At 46.8% G+C, this 23,604-nt stretch overlaps 1 long non-coding RNA gene across 1 annotated transcript in view; it reads right to left on the bottom strand.

The window, feature by feature from the left end:
- LOC112944569 overlaps positions 1-18,791 on the bottom strand; it is a 36,582-nt gene extending 17,791 nt beyond the window's left edge. The window contains exon 1 of the long non-coding RNA XR_003248802.1: positions 18,721-18,791. This is a non-coding gene — a long non-coding RNA (uncharacterized LOC112944569). The remainder of the gene's footprint in view (positions 1-18,720) is intronic.
- Between the last annotated feature and the right edge of the window lie 4,813 nt (positions 18,792-23,604).

The following is a 23,604-nucleotide window of genomic DNA, read 5'->3' on the forward strand; positions in this document are numbered from 1 at the left end:
GTTTTGTGTGTATAACCAGGCATTTCAGTTCATGCCCAAGTACAGCTTTCCCAACCTATCTCTATCTTTTGTACCAAACCCAAAGTAGAAGCTGAGGTTTCCTCCAGTTGCCCAAGTGCTGGGGAGCATTACCCAGACGGGTTACTGGACCACCCCCAACACCTCCACCAGGCAGCTCCCAAATTCCCAGCCTTTTCTAGGCTTCACAGAAGCAGAAGCTTTGGCCTTGGTTCCTGATCTGGTTTGATAGCCCCAGTGAAGCAATATTTCAAGTTCTTTGGATGAGGGGCAACCTGCAAGTCTACATATATGGAGTTGTACTCAAACTTCTGTATTAATTTAGCAGGTAAACCCAGGACATCAAGAGAGTAAAGTCTCAGTCTATAGTCAGAATTCTCTACAAGAATTTTAGAAATATCTTCAGTGAATAGATCCAGTCTTTCTTTTTAAAAAAAAAAAAGTAATTTTGACAATCCTAATTTTCTTTGCTTTTCTTTATCTCTTTCATAGATAGAAAGTTCTTTGGAAGGAGGCATATGTCTTCTAGAGGGTTGGGACAAGACAAGTACAAGWACAGCAATATGCTAGAAACGTTATGTTTGAACAAGTGATCTTTCTTTCTGTACTATTATTTATCCATACTTTACAACAAGCCTCAGACAATTGCCATAGCCAGTGAGATGCCATTAAGGCAGATTATTTTTACCTATACAGGTAAAATTTATATTGAGATTTGATGTCACAAGGGATTACCATGGTCATCTTGTTTGACTGCCTTTACAGAAGGCTGTAGAAGCTCAAGCAGCAGAGCTAGGACAGGATTTAGAGAAGTTCCTGTTTGTTTAGAGACCCTCGGATGATGGAGAACTTGCTACGTCCTTCAGTAAGTTATTCCCATGGTTAATATATTGGCTACTTTGTTAGAGACTAAAATTAAAATGAATAGAAAAGCTTGAACTTCTGCAATGGTTTGGATAGGGAAATCAGCAGACGGAAGCATCAGCAGCCCACATAAGCACTGGTCCTAGTTTCACACCTCCTGTGTCCCGCTGGACATCACAGATGTACCAGGGCTGCGATACTGGCCTGCACTGTGAGTGGATTAAGAACCATCCATGGATTCTGTTGTCCTTCATTCCACCGGAGTCTGTCTCATACCTAACCAGATTTCAGTGGAGTGAAGCACAAGAGACATGGAGCTGAGCCCGCAACGAGGAACCACTTCCCACCAAGGAGGGAACGCTCATCATGGAGATTTGGCTACACCAAGCATCCAGACAGATACCCACGCTGAGGAACGGAGAGCAGCAGTACTCCGAGTGCTTTAGTAACCTGGCTATTTCTTGGAAGTCTTCAGTAAGGAAGCATTTTAAAAATCTGTAATTTCTGCATAATATTTAAAGATTAAAGAGTCTACAAAGACTTTGAGCTGCTTTCTTGAAAGCTTAAATACCTTATTAGCAAGAAATTAAATCCTGACATGGATAAATTAGATGTATAACCTTATTTCTTTCAGTCATCTCCCTCCAGGAGCCTATATCAAGCAAGGAAACCCAACTATCCTCCTTTCCAGGCCCCGCAATGCTGCATTTCCTACAAGATTTCGCTGAGCAGTCTGCCAGCGACACCCACTTCCATCCAGCTTTCCTGCCATGGAGACTTCAGGATCTGGCAAAGCTTCATTAAAGTTCCAGGCCCGCTTATTTTGTAGTGAAATAAGCATAAATAAGATTTAAGTTGAGGGAAGATTTAGATTTTTCAGGCTGAGCAGGAGATAGATCTTCCAAGATGCCAGTATAAATTGCTCAAAGGTTAATACAGTTAAACATATTTGACACGCACACAAATGTCACTAACTAATCATTCACCAGTTGTAATTGCTTTTTCAAAGTGCTCACCTCCAAGACAAATGCTCAAAAAAAATGAAGCCTGGCAAATTTAAAACAAAAACAAATAACGTCCTTCTGCCATCAGGACATATTACTCACTTGGATAGATTTGTACCTAGATTTCAGGAATTGATGGCCCTGTGCTCGCCTAGCCCTGCGCCACGGCAGCCCGGCGCTTTGGGCAGTGTCGGTGCCCCCAGCACGGGCCCTGCTGCTCGGAGGCGACGYGCAGTGCCCGGGCGCACCGAGGGCTCCCGGCTGCCACGGGCACTGGGAACTTCCCGGCGCTCCCGAGGCGGCTCCCAGCCTCACTCGGAGCACACAGCCCATCTTGGAGGTCTTGTAAGACGGTCCTCCAGCTTCATGCTAATTGTAACTAAAGGCACAGTCTTGACTCCAAATTAAGTCACTACAATAACAGAAGCACAACATATTTTCAAATCTGTATTTCACCAATCCTTTTCTCCTTGCCCAGAAAACATTCCATCTCTATAGATTTCCTGAAATACACAGCAGTCCAAAAGAGATCCTAAAATATTTTCATCATGTATTTTTCCTCACAGCATCTCAGCAAGAGCARCATCTTACAGAAGCATTCCTTACAGTTATGATGATTAATGAAGGCGATAAACACATCAAATAGCTTTGGTTCCCCCCACCCCATTATCTTTTAGTTAGCTCTTCGTGCGCCACTCCAAGCGGAGGCTTTGCATCACGCTTTCCAGACGCTCCAGCACAACTGCAAGGAGGCAGGAGCGTGTGCTGCTGGGGACAACCCTCCTCGGTACACGGGGTAGTCRGTAAAGCTGCTTTGGAGGAGGCGGCAGGTGCTCCGCAGTGCAAGATCGCTGTGAGAGCACCCCGGCCTGCTGCTCACCGTGACGCTGCGCTAGAGACAGCAAAAGCTCGGCTCATTGCGAGTACCACACACAGGCTAAAGACCGAGCGTCTCCAGGTCTTAGCAGGCAACCTGGTGACTCAGACAAACTGTTCCGGGCGAAGAGACTGAAGAGCAAACCCAGCAGAGCACCAAGCGCCAGGCTAGTGCCRCACACCCTCGCTGCACACACAGCACCTGCAGCACGGAGAGGGAACCGAGGCAGGGGGCACGGGCCAGGCTACCGTGCTGGGGAGGGAGGCTTGGAGATAAGCGCGGTCCAGGCAGCGCTTGGTAGCGCCAGATAGCACAGCCTGGGAAGAGGTGCAGAGGCCTCCGAACAGGAGGACCTTCCCTATCGGAAATGGACTGGTGCAAATTGGAAGAGCTGCCTGGCACACAGCGAGACCAGGCTAGTTTCCAGCAGCAGGATGTCTGTCCCTTCCGACCTTCCCATAGGGAGAAAGATCAGAATAGCACTGACCATGGAGCGGCGAACACCCAAGCGCACACATTACTGGCCAATGCCACAGACTTGAACCCTTCTAACCGTTGTGCTTTATTGTTGAGTCTGAACAACTCACAGAAACCAATTTCACACTGTAGATGGAGAAGGGAGAGGATATTTGAGGCCTCGCTAACAGGAACCCAATAGTCTTCTTGGAGCTAGACCCAAATAAACATCGCATTGTGTCTGGTGTTAACAGAGCTGCTAAGCAGAGGGGAGGTTTGCATGAAAGGCCTTTAGAAATGGGGACTTGATTGACTGACTGATTGAACTTAATTGCAGACATTCTCTTAATTGTACACTTAATTACTGACACTGTGTCAAAAGATTTCTGATGCAGCACCTGGGAGACAACCTTGTAAGTGCCAGTCACAGCCAGCTGCACAAGATCTCGGGGAGGCACAACACATTGCCTGCAGCTTGGAGGGGAAAAAACCATAATATTTTAATAATATACAATTAGGGTTTCACCCMGTCTCAAACACACGCACGCACACACAATCACAGATCTCTTTGCAGGGAGGTCTGCAATACACGAGGAACAGAAGAGAGACAAAGAGGGATAATTATGGCACCATGCGGCAGCTCCCCCGTTTCGYGGCCTCGGCAGCATCGCCGGCGCGAGTGCTGCAGGGGAGGGCAGAACGCCACGGGCCTTGGCAGGAGCGCAACCGCTGCTGGCCACTCGCGATCCGGGAGCTCGGTGTATTTCATATTTAAGCTGTAATTGGAAACCAGTCCTACATCTTTGCAGAAGTTCAAAGTGAGTGTTCCCAGCAAYGATGATGGGTCACTGCACGTGCAGCGCCGGGCAGCTGCGGACCCCGGGGACGCCCTGCGGCACCTTCGCCCCAGCACTGCCCACAGCAGAGAAGCTGCCACGGCCTAGCAAGGCTCCACTGCCTCAGCCAGGCCTATTCTGGGGTCTAACTACACGGAGAGAAAGTTTGCAGAAAACTTTCCAGACTGTAGTGGTTCACACTTTGCATATTCCCTAAATAGGCTGCAAATATCAACAAGAAAACAAGAGGTGCAGTAATGCGAGGGCAGCATGTCAGGCATGAAATAAAAAACAATTATGCTCAAAGTATTTTTAATATGCTATATTCTGTATGACTAATGAATTATCAAAAGCTTTTATATAGGACAACGTCATTTATATAATGACATTGCATAAGAGTTTTCATCTCAAGAGTTGTTTCTTGCCTCCCAAACTACTCCTTTGAACGCAGGATGACAACCCAATTCCAAATGAGTAGAACTGTCCTGCAGCACAGAAAACCTACACTTTTTTTTTTGCTTCCTTCTTTTGAATCCTTAGCCTCGCAAGTCAAACGTTTGATGAAGACAGATAGCTATTGATAAAAGCAGCCATCCAAAAGCTGTCTCTTATGCTGAGGAATGAATAATACATCACATCAAGCAACATCAGCTACCTAACACSCTCAGAAACAAATCCTGAGTCACACTCTGGCCGCGCTACTGCTGCATGCGGCCAACGCAACCACAGCAACTTTAAGAAAGTTGCTTTGACTATTTCAGTGTAATTCCAGACTAGGCCATGACCAAACTTTCTTGGCATAAGGTCCAAGTGTCACAAGAAACATCAATGCAGACCACTAAGAAAACAGGTTCTTGCACTGGAGCCCCCACAGCCTCGTGGCCCAAGGGCACAAGCCGCAGCAGTCCCGGCTCAGCACCGTTCACACAGGGAGGCTGCACCGTCGCATACGGAGCATCCCCAAAACCTGTCAGAGCTGGGCAGACCCCGAGCAGCGGAGGCGGAAATCACGGCACGCTCACACAGACACAGTTTTCTCAAAACACCTGCAGTCTCATTAATTTACCTGTGACATGTTGCTACAGTTAATTGCCTTTGACAATTAGTAACATTTCAACACCTCCTTTAATGGCCCTATTATGAGAACACTTGTCCTCTGTGCAGCAGATAGAAGAAAATAGATGGGTGTACTTCCCATGCAAAACTCCTCTGCAGCTATTTTAATAAGAAACTTTTAAAAAGAGGCGATTTTAATTTTGCTCTGCTCACATTCTAGATGCACCGTGTTTGTTTCTCTGGATGCTCCTCCCTCCACGAGCCCCTGCAACAACCACCTGAGAAATGCACCGTTAAATTAATTACAGGGAAAAGTGCTGAGCACTTGCTTCCCTCCATTTCTTGTGCTTAATGTTTTATCGATTGCTTCTGTGTTCCTCAGAATAAATCCTATTTCCAAGCCAAGAGAGCCATGGCAGGCGTTGGAATGGAGAAGCTCTTGCTCCCGAGCGCAGCTCCCGCCTCATGGAAGAGCTTGTAAGAGCAACAGCTTCTTGGGCCAGGCGCTGGGATGGACTCCCCTTGCAGCCACAGGCTGCAGCGCCATCCCCTCGCTTGGGAAGAGGAGCGGGAGCAGCAKCTGCTGCCCAGGGGTCCGGACACGCACCGGCCTCGGCTCCCGCAGCCGGCACCTCTGCTCCTGCGGCCACGCTGGGGCTATTTGCTAGGACAAAAGCTCTGCAAGAACATTATTAGGTGCAAGTTTATATGCTACCGGGCCTCATTCTGTTATATGAGTTTGAGAAATCCTTGCTGAAATCTGTGTAAATTCCAGGGAATTCATCTATAAAGTGAGGTAGACACACCACCTAGCCCCTAGCCCTCCAGGTCTGCAGGGCTCCTCCTTTGRTTGTTTTCCCTTTTCCTCCCTCTTCTCACACTTCCCAAGCACAGCCCCACGCCTGGGGCTCCTCAGGAGCAGCGTGACTCTTGCTCCCAGCTCTTCTATGTATTTAGAGAGCTCAAGCTCCCGCAGCTGTCTGCCAYCAACTGCAGATCTCCTTTCAAATCTCTGCTAAATGCTAGGCTTCCTCTCCTGTGCCTGGGCTTCTCCTCCTCCAGATTTACTCTTACAAGATAGCCTGAGCTTCAAAGATTCAAATCCTCGAGCAGCAGCAATCAGTGCAACTCCACTAGTACCATCAAGGGAGACTGACTTACACGGACGTGCCAGTGACACCGACAGGCTTCACCGAAGCTTTTCTAGAGGACTGCCGCTGTAATGAGGAACCCGGCCCTCCAGCACACCCGGGGCTGCTGCTGTCCAGCTCCTGCCTYGGCAGCGGCTCCTGCAGCGTTTGCCAAGGGCCCCCTTGTGCTCCGGCCCCCCAACGATGCTGCGCTGCCAAGGCCGCCCCTGCAGCAGCAGCGCCCCGAGGTGCTCGCGGCTCCCCGGGGTGCTCRCGGCTCCCTGCGCCCTGCTCCCTTCGCTTCTACAGTCAAGTGCAGCACCTCGTCGCCAGCCCCGCTGGGTGTTTTCGTCACAGAAGCCCSACGGCCCAGGCAGGGCTTGGTTCCCACCGCAGGGTGGGCAGCCTGGCACCCTGCRGAGGGGAATGCGGCTCCGCTCCGTGTTGTGCCCACGTGGCATCTCGCAGGGGTCACCACGCGTGCGGGCCGGGGGCAGCACAGCAGCCAGAGCTCACCACCGCTGCCTTCCTCACAAGGAAGCCAGGCAGTCTGGATGCTCGGAGTTTATGAATAAAACAATGTTTTATTAAATTACTATTACATTTTGATTGAATAGCATTTGGGCTACACAGGAGCAGATATTCCTGAAAGTAATTGGTTTTCCACATCTGCTTTCCTTTCTAATTGGACTAATTACTTCAGTGTAGGATCATGTTCACTACTCTCCAGAAAGCAAGAAACCTTGATTTACAGTGAGAAGAGCAGCAATTAGAGTGAATTAATTCATAAGGCAACATCTAAATAAATCATATTACGAGAAGACAGCAATGTAATTATTGTGACTGGTGGCTCCCTTGTGGAGAAACATCGTGCTCAAGCCTAAACCAAGCAGCTCAGTTCTCCAAGGAATCCAGCACAGCACCTCTGATTTCACAAAACACGTACCACCAGTTTTATTTTTAAGACCTAATTGAGGAGCATTGTCAAAAACACGCAGGTCTAACTCAGGCAGCTGAGAAGCAACAAAATCCCACACCTCAGGATTGTCCTCTGAAACCACCCTATGGGCAACATCAGCAGCTGCAGAGCGAAGGATGCAAGCGAACGGGAGCAGAGGGCCGGGCTGCCTGTCCTGCCGCTCCCGCCTGCCCGCGCCCCTGCCCCTCACAAGGCTTTGGGGGAGCCTGGACAGGACTCGGCCTCTCACCTGCAGGATCCCATTGACACGAGCAGGGTGCGTCCTCCCTTGCTCGTGGCGTGCCCAGCGTGCCCATGAGCAGCAGCTTGGCTGCCCTGCACCTCCCTCACCAGCAGCAATGTCCTACCACGTCCTCGAAGACACCAGATCTTCCCCCGCTCCCAAAGGCATGGAAAAGGCCACCTCGTTCGCATGCGTTCAGGTGCTCCCAGGGACTCAAGTGCCATTGCCCGTTTTCTTGGCAGGGTTGGAGAAGGCAGCCTGTCCTCCCACGAGCACCTCGACATGAGCAGCGGCCGTTCCCCTGCAGACACCCGCTCCTTTCAGAGGTCACACTCAAACCGTCTCGCGCTGTCAGGCGCGTGTGTGAGCATGACAAGAATTAACATAACGTGAGGGTACAGTTTGTGTCCACAGCCTGACACCTCATAGCTGCTTTAGATCAGAAAGGCAAGTTTCACATCCTGCTAATTACCCTCTTCTAGCAAATGCCTGATCCTTCAGGAATTCGGGTGAGAAACTGTCAGTTCAGACAGGTGGAAACACATCCATTGATTTCCTATTCCTTTGCCATGGTAAATATAACCATCAATTATAGTTCCTGATGGCTTTAATATTAACAGAGGGGAAAAAAAAATCTTGTGGCTTTGGGACTTCAAGAATTCAAAGTTTAATTCTAAATGCAAAATAAAAGTGGATCTGATGATTCAGAATCATGGAGAAGGCTGAAAAAATTTGATTGATTTTAGCCCTATATACCCATAGTAAAAAGATACAAATGCAAAACTACTACAGAGCTCGCAAAGAAAAATATAAAAGTTACAGGAACCCCATGCATGTTAAAGAAATCAGAGAGGCACAAAAATAAATACATGCAAGTATCACAACAATGCAAGAACTATTTGCAAGGTAAGTGGAAGAGCTAATAATTCTCAGCCTTTATTCCTTTATCAGCCTTTATCATTGTTCAGCTAAAGGTTGAGAAGATTAAAACCACAATTATCAGCAACAGGCTTGCATAGAAATAGGCTTCTCTGCTGCATTTCATTCTTCTCCCCTCCTCGCCRATAACGCAGTGGAAGCAATGAAGAAATCAACATCTTCAACATGGAGAAAGAGCTAAAAAACATCCAAAGCAGCCCCAGCCAGGCCCTGGCCTGCCCGGCTCCACCTCTCGGGGCGATTTGAGGTCTAGCCCATATTTCATCCCATCCGATCTTCTCAGACAASAAATTTCTCTCCCTTAAATAATGGCAGATTTTTTTTCCCCCCTCCCCACAGGTCAAGCACTGCCCAGTTTGCATTTCCCTTGCCTGGTGCTCTTTCTTCCGCACTGCTCTCCTAATAGACATGGATTAATGAAAAATCACAAGGCTTCATCCTTATTGCCATGCAGCTCCAAGAAAGGAAGAGCATCTTTCTGGAACATTATGCTTGAAAAACAAAGAGCTTTGACTGTCAAGTCACTGATGTTCCCTCTTCACTTAAAAGCTTTCCAATTTACTTACAAATTATAGTGTTTTTAATGCAAATTAAGCACTAGAGAACAGTCTTTCCTTCCCCCAGATTAGCAAGAACCAAATTGACCAAGAAAGCCAAACATGGAATCTGGACACAATGAATATTTAAAATAAAGAGGCTGTTTAATTATTCTGATTGGTGAAGTAGGAGGTTATTAAAAGCCTCAGAACTGATGACAGGGTTTGAGCATGTGTTTTGGCTTTCTCAATGCAAGGAGAATATTTTGTGATGCTTTGTTTCTTTGTTGGAATTAACTATAGGCATGAAATACAGCTACACATGCTCAGACACCTCTGGGAAATAACTTTTGTTTCTGAAGCAAATAACGTGTTGGGAAAGGGAGAGGTTCCCCTAGAAAGCTGTGAATGAGAGCACACAGTCGGCCAATTTCTGCACCAGTTACCTAGATCATTTCAAGATCTCCAAAAATAAAGCCAATTTAACTCTGCCCTTCCTCCAATATGTCACACAGTTAATGCTCAGCTGCTATGTTTTCACTTGCACACACAGGAAAATCCCACGTCACCAGTACTTGCTAYACAGATGGACCACGCACAGCCTGACCAGAAAATAGTCCTCAGTTATCTGGTGGCTTATTTGCAGCGTGGTGAAGGCTACTCGATGTTTCCATGGCAAATCTGCAAATCTCTAGCCATTATCCCACGGGTGTCGCTGGGTTTGGCTGCCTAGCTGTGCCTTTCACTTGGAAAAACCCATTACGCAGCACTGTCCTCTTTGGCCCACGCTTCACCAAAGGAAGCACCATTTACTAAGGGAGAACGGAACAGGGGAAAATGCCCTTGCTCCGAGTGCCCAGGCAAGCAGACAGCAAAGCTACCCCTTGTCCTGGCACCAGGGGAGGCTTTTCCCTGCTCTGCTTCTGTAACATCCATCTATACAGTTCATCCTGGCAAAGATACTAGGGAGTGTGTTGCTTCCCCATGGTACAGCACAGTTGGACCCTTCCTGTTGGCTTTTGGATTTCATTTCCAGAGAGACTTGTGTTTTTCCCACGCATTTTCCATTTAGAGTGCTCATCTCTGGACAGCTGAGAAAACGGAGCGGGTTTCTCCCGCAGGCCCGGCCGCCTCTAGGTCCCGAGCGCCTGCCGCCTCACTCCATTTCACGGGCCTCAGAGTCAGCGCTGCTCCCTGCACTCAGCCACAGAGCTAAGGTGTTCTGGGCAACCGATGGGCAGAGGTGAACAAGCACAACTGGTCTGTACCTCCCGCTTTGATGTCTTGCCCTTTAGACATCCCTAACATTAGCACTGCCGAGGCCATGGTGGTGCCTCTGCCTTTTGACGGGCAGTGAGAAAGGTCAGAAGCCAGCAGAGAAATTCAGTGTTCTTGGGTGTTTTAGCATGGATTCCTATTCCTCTGGTTTCCTTGCTTTGACTTGGACGGTACTCACCAGACCCACCTCTGCCCCCCATCCCCTGCTCTGCACCAACTGCTTCATCCCCTCAAGACTCAAGCTGGAAGCAGTGCAACACAGTACCGCTAATTACCTTGTCTGCAACTTCCTCTAGGGCAGCAGGAAGGTACGGGGGGATTCACCCAGCCCAAGCCCCCCATCTGCCCCTTCCCCTTGGCTTCTTGCCGTGCAGGGCGATCACCTGCCCCATGAAGAACACAGGAACCGCGGGCCCACAACAGGGCTTCTGCAACAGCGCAAGGGAACACAAGCAAGGAGGGGACGAGGAACTGCTGAGCAGGCTCAAAAAAAGACCAGAGGGGAAATATTTAATGGCTGCTGAGCCAATTTCTCCATCATCTTGTCAAGGTATTTAAACATTTACAAATAAGGTCAAACTGAAAATGCTTCCAAGACATCCAGTCCGCCAAAAGCRGAAGCCTAGAGGCCCTCAGCTGTATTTTAGGTACCCAGGAGAAACTGCATTGGCTGTTTGGCTCAGAAACCCCAAAACGTGTTTTGCAGGGTCCCCTGCATCGCTCAGGCCCGGGGAGCATCTCCGGGGCACACAGCTRTTCCTGGAGCAGCTCCGCACGGGAGCAGCTACGGAATGCGGAGCCCGAGAGATTGGGACGAGCGTCTGGGAGCAGCAGGTGCCCCCACAGACCCCTCTGGAAGCTGCTGGTGGTTCCCGGCCGGGCAGCTCTGACCCTGGGCACACAGGAGCCCTGGGGCGCACACTGAGCACCCAGCTGGGGCTGAGCCCTAAGCTGGCCGCGGGAGAGCTCCAGATCTGGCACCTGCTCAGACAGAAACACGTTAATCTCCCTGCCTTTCGTCCGCTATAAATCTCGATCATATTCAGCTCAAGGGTTTTAGCAGGTCTCTCACTTCTGCTGCCAAAATAAAGCTTTCTGAATGCATAGGGAAAATCAAGGCAGTGGTTAATATGCAAGAACCCAGTTCTGCTCCAGCTTAGCCTCCTCCTTCATTCTGTCTCATTTTTGCCTCTGTTTGTAACAGGTCAGCAACACCTGACAAAAGCAGCATGATGAGTTTGGGCTACTTTGAAAATTCCCTAGAAAGCATCATTTTTGACACTGATTTAGGTTAAAATGTGGGAAGCAGAACACAGAAAAACACAGCTTCTCTGCCTCCCTATTTCTGCACTGTTCTGTCAAGAATATTGTAGTTTCTATTGCTGAGTGGTACCCAATTATCTCATTGCAAATGTGGACACTTCAGAATCTACAGGCAGGAGAAAAACTGTGTTCATAGCACAGAGAAACCTAAGGATTGATCCAGAAAGCGCCTGAACACCTGGGCGCCACCAAAAAAAAAAAGCCCTGCAGAGCAAAGGGACATTTCCTGGGCAATGGGAGCTGAGCCAGAGCCCTCTCCAGCCAGGAGGAGAAACCTGCCCAGGAAGCCCAGGCCCCTCTTCTCACTGCAGGGCCCAGGTTCCACCCGTGGGTGGCTCTTCCCAGTTGGATCACCGGCTCTTCCCACGTTTTCCCCCTGCCAGCAAAGCAGCAAGAGGCAGATGAAAACCTCTACCTACACCAGCTACCGAACAAAACCCACCAACTAACTGAGCAAACAAAAAGAGTTAAAGGAGATAAAAGCAGTTTGCTTTAAAGCAGCAGCTTTTCTGAAAGCCCACAGTAAATCTACGATTATCAATAATGAACACATTCAATGTCTTTTTTTTCCTTCCTCTTTTAAATCACTCCCTCCAGTGAAGAGGAATTAGTCTGGGGGTTGCTCATACRCTAGCTGCATTTTTTATCAGGGGATTGAGACTGCAAGAGATGGAGAAGTAAAATGAACATCAACAAGGTCTGGAAAAAAATAAGCAGCTACTTTATAGATCTTCCTCCACCTATTTGTCACAGCACCCCAGTAATGAGCAGTGGAATTCATATTTCTCTAATGACATTCACAGTGGTAGATGTTTTCCCAAATTCAGTCAAGTGACAATACAAAGTCTTTAATATGCAAAGGAGCCCTTTGTGCAACTCACCATAACTTTGGCACCTTGTCATGCTCTACAGATATTTCAGGAGAAACAAATTGTAATAATCATAGGAGTGAACAAGTTGAAGGAACATGTCACAGCAATAATGAAATCTTCAGTTGATTTTCATTTATATGTAGACATATATTACAGAAAACTAAATGTACTTCCTTGTATTACAGTAATCCTGCCCTATGGAGACCACACGCACATCACACCCCGGTGAGAGCAAACACTAACATCTAGTCAATCAGCGCCTCCCATTTTTCATCTCTGCCTCAGACACGCACGCGGATGCTGCCTCTTCCTGTCACACGCAGATTTTCCTCAGCTACCTAGACCTGCTGAGACACCTATAGCTGTAACTGAGGCAGCTGCACGCACCAGGTACTTGCGCTCTGCCAAACCTTCCTGGCAGGTTTGCTCCCAAGGAAAGCTGCAGTAATGACAGGTACCGGCCCTTGAGGAGGGAAGCACAAGCTGGGCCTTTAGAAAGGATGGACTTTACAATCACGAAATTGGAAGAAACTAAAAGAAAACAAGACTTTAAATGTTTCTGCTTCCACACATCTATCTGTGTTCACCRCATCTTCTTTCCCTCCCTTACACACCTGATCTCCAACAGCAAAGCACAGGCCTAACTCATGTCAGCATGCAGGAATTCCCCAAGAACATTGKGCAAGAGACTACAGTACATGCAGCAAGAGGAACAGAGAAACCATCATCGCAAAAAACAAGCAAACCCCCCCCCCAAAGGGGCTCCATGCTGTTGCCACCTCCGAAAGCAGCACRAGTTGGAGCCAAGCAGACCCGTCCGGGTTTGTGCGGCAGCCTCCAACAGTAGCCTTTGCCCCCACCACTCCCTTCAGTTCCAGGAGCTCAGTTCTCCCCAGGGAGGCCGAGGGGGCTGTGCAGAGCAGGACTAATCTCACCTGAGCAGATGCTCTAAGTCAACCCTCCATGAGTCAGGTAGGAGGAACTGGTGGGGAAGGAGCAGCCCCTCCAGAGAGGGATCCAGCCCGTTCCGAACCGTGTCCCTCGGCCGGTTGGAGATGAGTCTCTCCACTGACTAGAGCCAAGCGCAGCCCTTGGTCATTAGCAATGTSCAGTTGATGAATCTCATTCCATTTGTCTTTCATCAGCACTCGAGTCACTGACAAGCCACTCGATGAGAGACAGGTTCTGACAGTCGAGTAAGTGCAATTTCTGCCGTGGCTGCCAGCACACTAACACCCATTTCTGGTCACTGCATCCATATAACTCAACTTGCTAAGCTGCTGTGCACCTTCCCACCCATTTTGCTTCTAACCTTTGCAGAGTACAGTGGGATGCTGCATGTTTTCCCCTTTTGCTAAGTAGGGTGGTAAGAAAATAAAACAAAATTCTTCCAGCCTCCAATCGCTATGCTACCAAAGCCTTCCAGCTAGACATATCAAATTAAAATAATTGTCATCTTCTCCAAATAATTTTTAATTGATCGTATCTACACCACAGGTAGAGCTCATTGGCTAGCAAAGGTCTGCATRAAACAAAAATGTCCTATTTGCTTGTGATTTCCCTCAGGCACGGTTTAAACCATTACGATTTACAAACAACTTGACTTCYTATTAACACAGTTTCTTAATTGCTTTCCTGGGAAAACAGTCAAGTTATTTGCATCTTCTTTCTTAGGACTCCAGGGTTTAGTGCAAACGTTTAAGGATAGCTTTTAAATGAAGCAAAAGCAGCCTAGAAGGAAAAAGGGCTGGCCCGGAGCGTGGGTGCTGCGAGCGGAGCTCTGCGCCTCGGGGCGCCAGCGGGGACATGCTGGTGGCTTTGCACGTGCACAGGTTTGTCACCGCTTCTCTCCCCGGATTCTCCATGGCAGGGTGAAGTCTGAGGCTCATCAAGCAGACAATTGCTTTTTTTCATACTTGCCTTTTTAATACTTGTACACATTTTACCAAAAGTTAGTATCTGTGATCCAGTAACCTGTCTGCTACAGGGGAGGCACATGCACTTGAACGCTTTTGAGCACAGTTATTTATAATCAAACTTTCTTGGCCTCTACTTCTGCCAAAAGGCGCAAGCAAGGAGAGCACCAGAGACCTCAATATCACAGAATTGGGTTCCAACCCAACAGAGGTGGGAAGTGACCTCTAGAGATGACGTAGTCCAACCCTCTGCTCCAGCAGGGTCACCCACAGCACGTGGCACAGGGAGGCATCCAGGCTGGTTTGAAGATCTCCAAATCGCTCTGCACCCTCCCGCTATTCCTGCTCAGCGGATATTCATGGGAATACATGGCAATGTCCCTTACAGCCTGACCTTGGGTGCCTTCTGCATATCAGAATAACACTCAAGACAAACCTAAAACAAGTCAAACAATTAAAAACAAAACAAATCGAACAGCAGTACTTTAGAGTGGGCCTACATGCTTTGTTCCCTGAGATAAACTGATGGAATGAGAGAGTGGAATCGAGAAAAACCCACTGAAAAGCAGTGGCAGGACAGGAAGGAATAGAGCAGGAGGTAAAGGCACCAGCCACAGCTCTCACACTGTTGTACTCACACTCATCATTTCATCACCAGCAACAAGTGTRAGCACTGCCTCACTTGAATCTGTGCATCACAGAACCACGGTGCTCACCAATTCATCGTGGCTCTCAAGCACAGTATATTACAGACAGCTTATAGGCAAATACATTCTTATTCCAATCAAGAATCTCATCATTTTCATGCATTAATCAAATTCATGTGGTTCAAGACTCAAGTCCCCACATTCATCAACAATTCAAGTTGAACCTATTATTTAGCTTCAGAAAATTACCCACAGAACGTAATCAAGCATTACTTTATTAAGATGTTCRTATTACAGAGAGAGTGACAGCAGAGCTTCCCCTTTTCGGGCAGCCTGCTGCTTCCCCTGCCACGGACGGGGCCCGAGGGGTCATCTCAGCTGCGCAAGCTGGGAGACCCGGACGGGCGACCGCAGCCACTCGGAGCAAGAGGAAAGTGTCAAGTCACCCATAGAGTATGGTCAGGCAGAAGAAAGAAGGCCCTGTTCCACTCGTCAGCTGAAGTGCCACGGCTCCAAAGCAAAGACAGACAAAGCTACATCAAGGACAGTGTCCCACGGTAGCTGCCATCTCTCTGCTGATTTGCCTGACACAGCTCGATCCAGGGCTTTTCCACAGCTATCCTTTTTTTAACCCTCCTGAATAGGAAGCTTAAAAAGGGCTTGGAAGGACAAATGAGAGGAGACTGAAAAATAGGCTGCCAGCTTAAGAACATTCCCATGAAGCCGCTGCTGAGGGTCACAAGCCAAGAGACATAACATTAACCCGTTCACCAGGCAGCCTCCACCCGGTGTCTTTGGTATGGACATGAAGGGTGCAGCACAGGAACCCTCAGGCAGTGCCCGCTACGGGACCCTCACAGCTGCCCCGCTCCCTTGGCACCCCCGTCCTCCTCAGGCTCTCAGATAGCTTAAACTTCTGCTCAAGCTTTTCCAACAGTAAATTGTGTTTCTAGCCACAGGGAATGTCTGAGGAGAGCACTGCATTCTGACATTTGATATATGCTTTTTTYCCCCTCTATACATTTAGTTGAAAAATAATCAGGAGACTTTTTGGATCCACTAGATGTCTATGGGTAAATAAGGATGGCACACACACACAYATATATATATATCTGAAATGGAAATCCCCTGCCCTCCCACACATTCTGTAGAGGCCAATATGCTGTTCCAGCCAGGTTACCTGCACTTTTGTGAGCAAAAATCCCTTACAGTGAATAGTAACCGATTTGTCATTTTAGGTTGGAAACAAGCACTTTATATACCAGAACTAAATTATAAATCCCAAAGTTATATAGAAGTTGGATATCACCCACAAGTCACAAGTCTGTATTTCTTAGCTTAAAAAAAAAAAACTGATATTTAAGTTAATGGTAATTATTATTCAGCCTATTAACACCAACTGCATATACTGAGAGATGGGGTGAGAAGCTTCCTTTCATTTTATTGCTGAATCTGTGACTAGTTGCCAAACTTTTATTATGGCTGATAATTAGATCCTGTTAGTCGAGCATCTGCTTTTGCTCCAGCACCAAATACCGAGGATCCTAAGTGTTTTAAGAGGTTCTTAACTGGGACAGTAGCAATATATTTTAAAATGTTCTTTGCCTCCCTGGTCGGAGCTGGCACTAATCTGATGGCCTTTTGCTGAGCTTCTTTCCAACAGACAAATGTAATAAAATGATGGGTGGTGGCAACACCTAGGTTCCCTGCTTGTACCAGTACAATGTGCTAAGGTCTATTTTCACACTTAAGGTATCTGCCAAGGCGAAACAAAGCAAGCTGGAGCATACAGAGCTCACTGCAAGGTGCCTTTCCCAGCACGCCTATCAGTTCATCCACAATTCCATAAAACATTGTTCCCATGTCTCCCCAAGGCAGAAGATATGCTTACGAAATACATATTACATATATGCACTAGGATAAAACCAGAGGTTTTCATATGTAATATTGATAAAATCTCTCAAAATCCGCGAGGCTAATTTCATGAAATGTCAGTTTTGCAATTCCTTTGTTCTACCAGGAAAAGGTACCCGGGGCTCCAGTGACCTCCAGCGGGCAGCAGGGAGAACACAGCCCTCCTCTCGCCCAGGCTGCGGCTGCAAAGTCTGTCTGCCCCCCGGCTTGGGCCGTCCCGGGCACACCAGCTTCCCGACAGCAGGACAGGCTTCTTGACTTGTCTTCATGCCAGGTTTAAGGAAATTCTGCTAAAAGGCACATTTGCAGGTACAGGTGCGGTAAGCCAGCACTGCTGGTCAGAGCATCAGCTTTGGCAGAAATGCACATTTACTAGAAACAGACTCAAGACATAKCCTAAAGCTCTTAGCCTCACTTTTTTTCTTTCTTTTTTCCTTTCCTTCTCCCCAGTGAATATTTCTAACTATGGAGTTAAAATGTATGAAAATAAGACTAAAGAATTGCCCAGAAATCTGCTTCCATTTTCTTTTAAACTTCTCATCAGTTCCGTTGCCTGAGGAACAGGAGGGCAGGCCTCCTCACCCATCCTCCACAGTGCATTCCCAGCCACATCACCTGAAAACAACTTCCATCCCCTTGGGACATGCAGGCAACTCCCAGGGCATCCTCACCTGCTCCCAGGGAGATGAGGAACATCTGTGCAGACCTGCATGCTGCTTCTGCTGAGGCTGCCTCAAGACCCTGAGCAATCAGTGCAGATTAAAGCACGTTAAGTGACCAGGTCCCTGATCCAAGACAAACTAGCCATCGGCTATCAGTGGATGGGCTAACTTTGGGGAGTATGTGAGAAGCCAGCACTTCTAAGTCATCCCCAAAAGCAACAGAACATGCACAAAAAAAGAACCATCCTTCTTCCAAGCCATATGCCCAGGAGGACTCATCTCACACTGTTTTTGCTGTTAACAGTAGAATAATAATTATGCATTTTATCTGCTTCTTTGAACGGCAAGAGAAGTAACATTTCCATAAAAAACCATTTAATGTCCCAAAGCATCATTCCTCACTGAAGCGATACTCCACAGACGAGCAATTCTTCATTAGGGGAAAACACACCAAGACTACTGCCTAGTCTCTATTTGCTACTGTCTGCACAATATTTATGTAGAAGATAAAATATTGGCTGGAATCAATACTTCCCCGACTCCCCTATCCATCAGCCCCCCTTTCATTTGATAAAAGTCCTTCCATGTCACTTCTCCAGACTGATGAGATCACAGCACCTCTTTCCCGCATGACTGATGGTGCCTGCTTGTGTAATTGCCCAATAAATCACCACCTCTAGATCAAAGATTTGAGATCCTCTGGATGCCAAGGAGGCACACCAAACATCATAAAACACAATAAGTTAATTACATCAAGATTTTACCACCTTTAGACATGCTGAGTATTACTTGATGGATAGAGCTACCCTGAGAGATGCAGCTGAAGCCACTTCACTGCAGAACCAGGGTCCCAAGCCATAAACCTTTTACAGCAGGGACTGCTCACAGAGGCAGTGTGGCCAAAGGCCCCCAACTCTGTACTGAGCACTAAATCAGAGCTGTGAACAAGATCAACAAGATTAAAGCATCACTGCTGGCCCTCGCACAGGAGCTGCTCTGCAGCCCCTCCATACAGACACAGGGGCTTTGGTTGGTCTCCAAAGGAGCGTGYTTGTCTGCCCCCTCGTAGCCCTTGTGCCCATGCCAGGGCAACCGCAGCCCGGGGCGCCTCCTCTCCACAGCAAGGCCACTGGGTTGTGTTCTGCACAAAAGTTCAGAAAAATAGAGAAAACAGTGAAAATGCCAAGTACCTTTTTTCTCTGCCAGCTCTTGCAGTCTCACTTCCTCTCCCTGCACACCACGCAGCAGTAGCCTCCACAATGCCATAGCCTCCACTAGAGTCCAGCTCTCCTCTGCCTCCCCTTTCTCAGGGGACCTGCCCCACAAGGGCTAAATAGGCTCTGCTGCTCCCACCTGGTGGAGCCCTCAGCATCAGCTGAGCTTTTGCCCCCACTGTGTCTCAGTCACCTGCTGCTCGTTGGCCAGAGCTGCTCCTGCCCCACACCAGCTGGTGCCAATCGAATTACTAGGGCTGCACAGGTTCAATACACCCGTCCCTACACTCCCCGTCCTCATCAATGATGCAGAATTAAAAAAGGGAAAAAAGCTTTTGAACAAACACTATTCATCCAATGGGGAATCTCATTACATTGCTAAATGTCTTTACTGTATTTTACTTCATGATAGGCTCTCCTAACTTAATAGAGTACTTTGCAAACTCAATCTTTTAAAAGGTTTTCTTACACAGATATTTACTTTTCTTTGAGGATGGGAAAAATCAGGAAAGAAAATTAAATTACTTTGCTTAGTGATCTTAATTACCTGAAATAATTACCTTTAGTCAATTCTCAAACAAGAAATCTCTGGAGAACAGTGTATTTTAGTTTGGAAAAAGGAAAAGGAATTGCATCCAAAGAAGAAAAAAGGCTAATTTTTTAGATATGCCTAATTAATCACCTGAGTGAGGAATCCAATCAAAGCTTCTCAAGTAGACTGCATTATTAGAAGTTAGTTAGAAGGGGGAAAACCCAACTGAAGGGTTTAAATGAAAAGAGAAACTAAGACCAAAAAGTCCTTCAGTCCTCTACTCAGGTAGAATTTACCCTGCTGTTCTCCTTTCTGTAGTATATTATGATGACTAAATCCTAATGAAAGTGCTACTTAGTAGTTATAACATATTTCAGGCCTCCTAGATGAAAAGTAAAACTGTGCTTTTAAAAGCTGGGATGGTTCCACTTCACTTGCACCTTCCGTGTCTGTCTTTGCTTACAAATAGTTTCTCTACTGAATTTCCTTGTGCAGAGAAGTTCAGCCTAACTTGTCACCTTCCAAGGACTTAAAAGCAGGATAGTGTTTAAGGGTTCAATCAAAGCAAACAAACTGCTAAAAATAAACAGGCGTCCCATCTGTTGCCGAGCAGTCAGGGGATGGGATGAAAGGCTGTAATAAACACCTTGAAATGGGTATCTGAGAAGTTCTGTGGCTTCAGGAAAATGGTCTGATTTTCTCTTCCTTTCCTAACACAAAGAGCTTTTCATTTCCTAAGGGGGAGAAGTAAATTCCACGGCATGGGGAAAGAAAGCAAATATATACTGGAGCTCAAAATGTTAATGATTTTCAAATGAGCCGCTGCTGATAAACATGATTTCCCTGGCAGAATGTGAAACTCTAGCCTGTGTGTGATTGGAATTTTGTGCCATCCGAGTGGGTTATATCTGTGCACAAAAAGCAGCAGGACAAGCAGCATGTATTAATCACATTCCCATAATACACAGGGAAAATATATTCCTTTCTTTTCTGAGACCAAAAGCCATTCTGTAGCAAAATCTTTGCACAAGAGATATTTTGCAAATCAACGAATTTATAACAGAATTTAATAGAAACTATTGCTGCGGCAAAACACATGGAAAACAGAGGGTGTCTTTAGAAATGCAGGGCCAGTGCAGGACTGTGCCAAAGGCTAAACTGCCGCCTCCTGTCGCATGTGAGAGCAGGAATTTYCATTAGGAATCATTTTAAAGGTCCCTTACTCAACCTTCACCTACTCCTTTTTGCAGTAGGTGAGGCAGACCCCCTGGGTCTCTATCGTACCTGGCGTGCTGGCGCGACGGTGCAGCGCGGGCAGGACGCAGTGAGCACCGCGGCGAGTCCCCATGGCAAGCCCRGCATCCCTAAACGAGGAACATATGAAAAGCCAGCTGTCACTTCTGTAGGATTGCTATGACCTTATGTATACTTCTACCTATACCTCACTTAACGATACAGCCTGGTAGGAGAGATCACACTGCTGCAGAAACAACGTGACTGCCCCATTCCTGTACCTCAGGAATGACTTGTGTCTTGTCCAGTCTCAGCTTTATGAAGAACAGATAAATAACACGTGATAAATAGTGAACACATTCATTAGAATTAAAAACCATTCRGTCCCTGGCTGCTAGATGAGGATCTGGTGGGTATTCCTCAGGGAGCAAGGGAAGGGTTGCTCTGCGAGGGCTGCCAAGAGCTCCACCAGCCAGGCACGGCATGCGATCCGTGCACCCCAAAACCAGAAAAATTGTGAGTTTAGATTTTATAAATCAGAAACAAAGTGTTTAATTCTGAACAGAGCGCATCATAAAAAACATGCTGAATAAAAGGTCTTCATGCTAGGGAGACGTCTGCACAGAGCATTGCGGGAGCGCGACAGGTCTGTGAGCGGGTTCTGGACACGCTCTGGTTTTGGCGAGCTTCCTCCTCGTCCCCCGCGGGGCYGGCAGCCTGCAGGACGTCACTGCCTGGCTCCTCGTACTGGCACTCATCTACTCCAATGTATCATGTGTGACACTTCTTTATTTTTAACTAGAGCAGAAAGGCAATAAAATAAAAAATAAGAAGAAATGGCTGTGCTGGGAAGTGTCCAGTAAATTGGACTTTGCTGCTCAGCCTACTTCATGTTAATTTATTAATACTTATTGTATAGTATCAATATATATCAATATGATACACTTTCAATAATTATAATAATAATATTTAAATTCAGTAAAGCATCATAGCAGAATGATTTCAGGCCTATATCTGCATCCTGCAGAGAGCTTTCTTTTGCAGAAGGGCCAGCTCTGCCTGAGGAGTTTGGTTTTCCTGGCTCCAAATCCCATGTCTTCTTCCAGCTCCCACTGTGTCTGACCTTCGCGTTTTTCCAAATCTGTTTTTACAAATTAACTTATGAGAAGACAGCACTGACCAAGTGGCACACACATGCACAAGACGCATGAGATGATGATAATATAGCCAAGGAAGCTTTCATGCTAAAGCATCCTTAATTTTGTGTGGAGCTTGTCTATGTGTGTTCTGACCATGGCAAATCTAAACTGTCTTGAATATTTTGGGGCAAATCCTTGTGAAATATTTAGAACTTCTGCTGTGATTTGAGACATGAGATTGTTATGAACCAGAAATCTATAGTGAAACTATTTGTAAGATACAGATCCATAGGGATCACCTCTAGGAAATGTATTTACAAAGGAAAAAGCAAAAAGCTATTTAAGGTCAGGAGAACATGACAGCCAGATAGCAGTGGAGCTCCAAACACAGACTGTTACAAGCAAAAAGAAGAACTAGGTTCTTTCAGTATTTTTGGAGGCTATTTGTAAAGTCCCTGATAGTGCCACATCGTGTGGCAGGAATCTGAAGCTGCTCCAAGAGAGCAAAGAGCCCRTGGGGTGGGATGTGTTCACATCTCGCGCCTTTGGGAAGGATGCTCTGCATACTCAGCTCTTCTCCCTGCCAAAGCCAACCTGGAATCGGACACCTGACAGCTATTTCAGTTCTCTGCCATATAAATAATGAACGGTTTCATAGCGGGCGGAATCCAATGGCACCAGATGACTCTGGTAATAAATCAGGAGAAAGGCAGGTGGTCTCCTGTCCAGCTTCTCAAGCTGATGTGCAGCTGAGGAGGGAGGTGGCTCTGCGGCAAAGCCCATCAATACCAATCTCAGCTGTTGGAAGGCGCAGACTTTTCAGTGCCTTTTTAAAGCCTTGTGATCATTCTGGTCTCATGTGAGAAGTCTGTCTGGTCTCACTAATGACGCTCCCGTCAATACCTACGTGTTTGGGAGTCTGAAAACAGCATCTAAAAACATCTCCTTCCAAATAGCCGTTATTTTAATTGGCTGTGCATCTTCCCACTTTCAGACCTCACTAACACCAATGATTGCTACCTCTTTAGCACTCAAGCCCCCATCATTACTTCTATATCTCCCGAGTGCCCATAGAGATCTGGGAGCYTGCTGGTATTTAGCACATATTTGAGATTTTTTTCTGTTCTTTATTCAATTATTCTAGCTTTATGCTCTGATAAGCCCTGTCCTGTGCACTGCCCTGTTCTACAGGCTGGAAGCGGCATGGTTCCTTCTGAGAGAAGTGGTTGCGTATTCTTTTAAAGTCTCAATTTCAGTTACATATGTTGGATCGATCTTCTTAAACAATGCATACATTTAATCTCTGCATTAGGATCACATAACAAAGGCAGATTCTGAAATTCAAAGGTGTTAGCTGGCTAATTTACATCTTATAATGATGATTTTAGTGATGTATTTTAGAAGATGCTGCCAGAAATACTGCTGAGTTTGAAGGCTGTTTTGTGCACAGTGCTCAGAGGAAGAGCAGATGAGACATTTTCCCTTCATTTTTTTTTGGCAGGCTGAAATTTCCTGTGCGTTCACAAGAGGGAGCAGCAGGCCACAAAATAGGAGGCAGGAAGGCCCCCCCGACTAGGGGAGGCAGTTAAGGATAAATGGAGCCTGACACATCATTCAAGGACATGTTTGGGACATATCCTCTAAGGATTAACAAATTCTTATAAAGGCAACCAAAAATAATTTGAGATTAAGACATAAAAATATTTTGGGGAGCTGTTAAATACCTGGGGTATCACCAGCTGCTCTGGGCTCTGCAGAACTGGAACAGGTCGGGGAAAGGGTGACTGATGCTCAGAGGGATGGAAATGATGGAAACTTCAGTAATTCTTTCCAAAAGAGGCAGTACAGATTCAAAGACAGAATACCTAATTGCAAATCGGCTCTTTTAGAATCACTCTATAAGTAAATATACCTGCTGTACAGGCAGTTTTAAAGCAACACAGAAAAGCAAATAAT

The sequence above is a fragment of the Nothoprocta perdicaria genome, unplaced genomic scaffold, assembly GCF_003342845.1.
Source record: "Nothoprocta perdicaria isolate Ctin4 unplaced genomic scaffold, notPer1 scaffold_170, whole genome shotgun sequence".
NCBI classification, from domain to species: domain Eukaryota; kingdom Metazoa; phylum Chordata; class Aves; order Tinamiformes; family Tinamidae; genus Nothoprocta; species Nothoprocta perdicaria.